At 35.9% G+C, this 7,536-nt stretch overlaps 1 long non-coding RNA gene across 1 annotated transcript; it reads right to left on the bottom strand.

Annotated features, from left to right (window-relative positions):
* Positions 1 to 5,045: 5,045 nt before the first annotated feature.
* LOC122828234 lies at positions 5,046 to 7,298 on the bottom strand. Its single transcript, XR_006370181.1, has 3 exons — positions 7,228 to 7,298; positions 6,949 to 6,993; positions 5,046 to 5,947 (listed from the first exon to the last, which is right to left on the bottom strand). It is a non-coding gene; the product is annotated as an uncharacterized LOC122828234 (long non-coding RNA).
* Positions 7,299 to 7,536: the final 238 nt, after the last annotated feature.

Below are 7,536 nucleotides of genomic sequence, written 5' to 3'. Positions count from 1 at the left end.
TTTTTTTTTTTCCACCTTGTGGTTTTAACCACGTCATTTAGTGGGTGGGCTTGCTTTGCAAATGTCCAGTGTGCATCATTCAGGCCATCGTCCAGATGGCCTTTTCAGATCCACCGGCTGGCGAGGCTGGAAACCTACAGCTGCCGAGCAGCTGATAAAAACATAACAGAGATTTTTTGGTTTGCAGATAAAAGCAGTGCCACAAATAATAAAAGAAAGTCAAAGATTTGTCAGAATAAATCCTGCTCTGTGTGGACAGTCCCGTGTTACATCTTATTTTTGCAAATTTACATTGACAGTGATGGATGAAATATTAATCAGAATGCTCTAACAGTTCATCTCTTATATTGCTTTGCTGGCAAAAGGTTTCTTTACTCTTCATTTAAGGGAAATTGACTCATTTTCTTATGATGGTATGTGGTTTTTTGCTTTTGGCTTTGTATTATTCTGTTCACACACAATTTGACAAAGTTATAGTTGAGTACAAAATTAAATAACTTCAGTAACACATTAACATGGTTCATGTGCATTTCTCCTAAGTAAACTAAATGCAAATAATTGTTATTTGAGAGCAAATCAAAACAGTATCTTTTCTGAGATAGAGTTGAGAAACTGCAATACAAAAATAAAAATGTCAAGACGGAATCTGAAACTAAAATATCAACATTACCACGCTAACATCAATCAATATTATCAATATTTTGGACTGATAACCCCACTCTGCTTCCTTAACAGCTGTGCTACATCACTGTAATCGTCCAGGTAATCACCTTTCTTTGAATTTAAGCTCCTGGTTGTCATTCTGTCCTTGTCAGATCCTACTGTTGCAATACACATTTTACAGTTTTGCTATCCTACTTGTCACCTGCTATTCTCTTATATTTTATTGTTGAATATGTTGCAACTTTATTTCCAAAGTTATTCTACCTGCCTGTGACAGTAACTGAGTAGCAAGGCTGCACAAGCAGTCAAGTTTAATTTGCCATGACGCACAGTGAGGAGGACAAGTGGGGTTAAAAAAAGGTATCCAAAACATGCTGTTCTGGCACTAAAGCAAAGAATACCATAAGGGGGTCACCAAGTTTCTGTAACAATAATTAGATGCTGATTGGATCTATGGGCTGGCATTAGGTATAAGCCTAACGTTAACTGTCAGGAATAGTTTTAGTCACCTTGCTTAGGTGTTTTAACCCAAAGTTTTTAAAACATCAGAAGATATTATGTAAAAATCTGGTTGCCTCCTACAGAAAAGATGCAGGTGAATGAGCAGATTAGTGTATTCCAGAGCACACAATAAAATGGACAATTTTTAGACAAAAAGCAACAATGAAAATAATTGCATACGTGCTTCTTTAACCTGACTGATTTTTTAGTTTATTCTTGGACTTAAATACGGAGCTGAGTTCTTCTTCTGCTGCTGTATTCTCTATTTACAGGAGGGACAAAGAGGAGACTGTGGGCCAGAATGAATATAAACTACTGTGTGTCCATTTGAAAATGCTTTGCAGCATGATAGGCTTCCTTTGTCTCATTTGACTCGTTTTCTTTCTTTCCGTGTGTGTGTGTGGGCGTGTGTGTGTGTGTGTGTGTGCGTGCAGGGGTGTGTGTGTATGTGTGTGTTCACTCTTTGTGCTTGTCTGTACATGCTGCTTGGCCACATTCCTTGTGGTCCGCCGAAGTTAACGTAATTTTCTTCTTTTCTTTTTTCTCTCTCCAGATAAACCTTGGCACTTCAACACATAGAATTCCAACTCTGACAGTTTGGCAGCTTTACTTAAGGTGAATAAATAAGATGCAACATTTCTTTCACATGCACGTATTTCTTTGCAGGGTGTGTGCAATTTAATTCTATTAGTGAGTCCTCCTTGCTGTGATATGCAAGGTTAAGCTGGAGGTTATGTTGGGAATGCACAGCTAGGATGATTCAGAAAGTTTCTGACTATTCAGATACTTTTTCTTCCAATGAGAGGTTCTGCATGTGTGGCTAATAGGTTAACCCAGAAGCTTAGAGTTCATGAATTCAGAAGCCAACAATGTGTCACATGTTTTTATTCTCTCTCTTAATAATAAAAGTGCAGCCTGAAAATTTAATTCTACGTTTTTAAAAATTATCTTAAAGATTGAATTATTGTCTCTTTCCAGATATGTTTTTAGTATTGTAGATAATAATAATAATAATTCATTATCAAACTGAAAAAAGTACATATGATAAGATGGAAAGCAAAGAACATGTGGTTTTTAGACTTTATTATGAATAATTTTTACAATTCTCTGTTTATATCCCATCAGTTTGCATTTAAAACTAAATGAATCAAAACCACTCCCACACAGACTGACCAATCAATGAGCTTTAAACGGGGGAGTGGTTTATGACACATTTGGACCAGAACTTAAACATACTTGAGGTTTGTCTATCCATTTCAGACAAGGATGGATGGATGGAAAAGGTTTACAAACCTCTAAGTATAAAATTATTATGGAGAAAATCAAAAAGATTATGTTAAAGACAAAATTAAAAAATCAAAAGCAGTCCGGTTATATAACTATGCACAAAGTTAACTGATGTTAAACCAGCTTTCAATTCAATTTCTGGATTTGTCTATCAGCATCCGACATCTTGACTTGGAAATATTTAGCTACTTGGCCGTTCCAAAATTTTTCAAGTCTATGAGCCTGTGAACACGTCTCTTGTCAATAGCCCTCTTTCAGCTCCTTGCACATTGGATTTAGATTTCGACTTTGGATAGGCCATTCGAAAACTTTGATTTATTTCAGTGAAAGCCATTCTTTTATTGATTTGGACTCCATGCGGCATTGAAAGCTAAAATCCCTCTTTATCTTCTGCTTTCTAACAGTCCAAACATGTTGTATTTGGAACGGTTTTAATCCGCTTCATCAAAAAACCAATAAAGAAAACAGGAGATTGTCGTCACATAAAAAGCACAACGAGTACTTGTTGGATATTGCGTCAGATGTTTCAGTGTTACTACTGGCCTCTTGGCAGACTTGTTTCAGTCTTGCATTTTCTTCATCAGTTGTGGAAAACCATGTCGATTTTTTTGTCATTGTGGTCTCATATTTTCCCTATTTTCTAAATTGTGAAATTGAATCAGAAAGCATTTCCATAAATTATTAGTTTTTGATCTACTTGATCCATATTTTATGCCCTCCCTATATAGATCTACTTGTAGACAAACTGTACTGAATAAATGTCACACCAATGATGAAAAAACCTTGAGAAATATTATTTCATATGTATTTGTTTAAGCCTAACAACTCTGACATTTAATCAGAAAGCCATAAGCAGATTAGTGTATTCCAGAGCCGACAATAAGATGGACAATTTTTAGGCAAAAAGCAACAATGAAATTAATTGCATATGTGCTTCTTTAACCTGACTGATTTTTTAGTTTATTCTTGGACTTAAATATGGAGCTGAGTTCTTCTTCTGCTGCTGTATTCTCTATTTACAGGAGGGACAAAGAGGAGACTGTGGGCCAGAATGAATATAAACTACTGTGTGTATAAACTTTGAACACACCAGTAATAATATGACATTTTTATGTTGCTTTTGATGACGTGAAAATACTTATGTATTTTGAGTCATTTCAGATTGGCAGCAAAAAAACTAAGTATTGTAATGACATTTACTGTCATGTACTATATTTTTTAATGTGTCAATGAATGCATGATCATTCTCTAAGCTGTTAGTCAGTTTTAAAGTTGGTTTGCTATTTTTTCTGTCCCTGATTTAGTAAATGGTAAGCACTAAATTTACATTTACAGTCAGTTTTCAGAAGTTATCTCTCTTATTCTCAAAAACTCCACTGAGGTTAACAATAACCAAACTTTTTGATGCTCTGGTGACGGTTTTATGGCTGCCAGAAAGAACTCATATTGGCAGCACATAAAGAGCAGTGGTGAGTTTGATGTGTTTCTTTTTATCTATGGATATTCATTATGTTTTCATTATCTGTGATCTGTAATATTACATCATGTTTGAAGGGGGTTTGGGTCTAAACGGTTTGACCAGAGACAAATATATTCTGAATACGCAGCCAAAAGACTCAATGATGTTATTATAAACAAACAAATAGCCATGACAACAAAAAGCATTAAAATACTTAACAACATTTTTATCAAAGGCACAGGCAACTAAAGGCCATAACAGATTGTTAGCTGCTTTAATCATAACAGAACTCGTGATATGGATCTGATTTGAATCCCTTTAGTGTCCATAAAATCTTCTATTCAAGCACCTTCATGCTTATAGTCAACAGATTTGAAATGAAAGACCATGCTTTTTTTAGCCAAAACAAACTTCTGCTTTCATGATTTTATAAAACAGTAACTCTTCTGTTTTTTACCCAAATATGTGATCCAGTGGTTATGTTAGGGAAAAGGGGGTCCGACGAGTTTTATGATGCCTGAAAGTGTCTTGTTAATTTGCTCCAACTATTTACACAAATTTTAACAACATAGGAATATTCTGCTGAACTTTATTCAGATAAAACAGTTTTGTTCCCCAGAAATGAAAAAAAAAGTTTCACAGTGCATTGCAAAGCAGATCTAAAAAGCAGATTATAGTTAAAAAATGCACTCAGGATTTAATCCATACAGACAAATTCTGTGGTGTACTCAAATTGACACTTTTGATCATAATGGGAAATTTTCACATTTTTAGGAAAAAGAGGAATGCTTGTAAACCTGAGAATACAAAGTGGAGTACAGGGTGGCAGCATCATGATGTGGAGTGCTGCACTTGAGAGAAAAGAAGGCCTCATGAAGTACATGGAAACACTGCAGCAACATCTCAAGATATCATCTAGAAAGTTTGATTTTATTCAAATGGGTTTTCCAAATGGACAATGACTTGAAGCATGCCATCTACTTAGTTACAAAGAGGCCTAGGGACAATAAAGCCAAGTTTATAAATGCCTACCACAAAGCCCTAATCTCAGTCTCATAAAAAAAAAAAAAACAACATTGTGCATATGTGTGTGAGAGCAAGGCAGTTACACTGGTTCGGTCAGGAGGAATGGGCCAAAATTTCAGCAAGCTACAGTTAGAAACTTGTGGTAAAATACCACATCTGAGCAAAGTGAGTCTGTTTAAAATGCAATGGCGCAGCAAATGGTGGTGGCAAAACTGTTTGTCCTCTAAACTTCATGTGAAAATCTCAATATTCAGCTGGTGACAGATGCTGTTTTTAACACTACCATAATGAAAAAAGGGGCTGTAATTTTTCACTCAAAGAAAAAAACATTTGAGTTTCCTCTCCTTTTGGCAGATATATGAAAGACAGATTTCCACTCTGTCTTTGAAATGAATCCTAAGTCCTTGTGTGAAGCCGGGATAATTTTCTCCTTTGCCAAAATAATCACTTGTCTCATTACATTAATTAAAACCATCACACCTTGGCAGACACAATGACTCAGAAGTTCTTGTGTCTTCTCCTAAGGGGAAACATAGTGAGTCAAAGTGATTACTCAACCAAAGCATCTGCTTGCTGTTTGAAGTCTGTTCACCCTCTGAACGGCCACATCAGTGTCTATATGATGCAGATCATTTGTGGTTTCATAACCAACACAATAGCCACCACTGTGTCTCCTGGTGACCCCAGCAAACGCTGCTCATCTTGACAAATCGCTGCCTCTGGCCCTTTTTCAACCCTAACTGCCGCCACCATCTCTGAACTTTCAGCCCCTACACACACACACCTGTGCAGGCCCCTGAGCTTACCTGTGTTCAAAACCAAGATAAAAGCTGACGCGTACACCCAGCCACCTGCATTTAACCAGCAGCCTCTGGAACGGCACGACCCCCTCCACCTCCACTGACACACACTGCAGTCATCTATCTTACTCAGCCTCCTGGGTCTCTAATTATGCACCGGGTGGGTGACTCCCTCTGGAATGTTTATTGTAACATCATTCAGCTTTATCCTCTGTAAAAGATTGAAAAAAGGAAACATTTAAACAGATGCAGAAAGAGAGGTGGGTTGGACAATTTTTATGCTCATCAAAAGGCGTCTCTCATAATTGGTCTGTAAACAATGAACACTTAAATTTCACTTTGGAAATCTGGACAAAGATTTCCAGTTAAATTAACACACTAATTTAACCGGTGGCAGATCCGTATTATCTGCTCAACTTCCCAAAAATTTTATGTAAGTAAGAGTAACACTACTTCAACATACTGCTGACTACTACTTCATTTAAAAAGTAGCTGTCCAAGAAATTACTCAAGTAAAATTTTAAAAAGTATTCGGCAAAAAGAAGAAAAAAAACATGTTCAAAATGTAAATTAATGTTTTAAAATTACACAATCAAAAGGATCAAAACATAAATGTCTTTCCATTTTAAAGACTAAAATGGAAATCATTTATAGAAATACTATAATTAAGAAATAACAAAACCAGACATGTCTTTATTTCTTTCCATACAAGACTTATTAAATTTTAACAAAGCTGCAGATGAGTGTCTGTGTCTGGTGATTTTTTAGTTAAAACATGTTTTCTCTTCATTCAGTGAAGTTAGAGTGGGTAGAGAAACAAATTTTAATCAAGTAAGAGAAGCAATTCTTTGTAATGAAATTACTCAAGTAAAAAGTATAGCATAGTAAAAAATACTCCTAATTTTTTTTTCCCCCGAAGGTTTACTCAAATAAATGTAACTCACTAAATGCAACTACTTACTACAAACTCTGCCAACTGACAGTGTTTTTCGTGTTTGTTTGCGTGTTTTGGGTTTAACATATCCAGAACTTAGAACATATTTTCCTGGAATTTACGGGTTATTTTCCTTTAAGTACAAGCTTAAAATCCCACTCTGTTCTCAAAGCAACTTAGAACATGTAGGGAAAATGACAGGTTAAAAGATATTTCAACATAAAGCTCACAAAGATAAGCTCTACATTCTGATAAAAAACATAGTCCAGGGAAAGTACCTTGTAGTTTGTGTGAAAGTAACTTGCATGTCCCAGAAAAGCAACCTGTAAATTCAAGGAAATAATTGAATAAGTTACAAAATAGTTCAATGTTGGTTCCAGGACAGCATGCTACAAGTTTGAGGTAAGCAATTTGAAACAACGCTGTAAGTTGTAATAAAATAACCTTAAGGCTTCTAAGAGCGTAGTCTGCAAAGTCCAGAAAACAATACTGTAAGTTCTTTGAAAGTACCCTTTACATACTAGTATAATATAAGTTGTTAGTTTTGTGGAAAATACCTTCCAAATTCAAGAAAATGACTCTTGGTTCCCGCAAAGTAGCATGTGACGCCACTCCATTTATGTTTACATCTTGGGAAGTTGCGGTAAATGTCTTCTTCTCAGTTTTTTCTGTCATTTCCTTCATTAGTTCTTTGTGCAGCGCCACCACAGGCGAGGGGTGTAACAGATTTTTCAAAAGGTTCCGATCGTTTTAGCAACCTGGACCAACTGAAAAATCTAACAAATGTTGCATTTTTGGTGCCCAATTAAATCGAGTCTACCACACTAGCAGGAGTAAAAACACTCATAGCTTCAGTAAAATTCTTC

This window comes from Gambusia affinis, linkage group LG03, assembly GCF_019740435.1.
Source record: "Gambusia affinis linkage group LG03, SWU_Gaff_1.0, whole genome shotgun sequence".
NCBI lineage: Eukaryota > Metazoa > Chordata > Actinopteri > Cyprinodontiformes > Poeciliidae > Gambusia > Gambusia affinis.
This window is presented reverse-complemented; position numbering and strand designations above follow the sequence as displayed.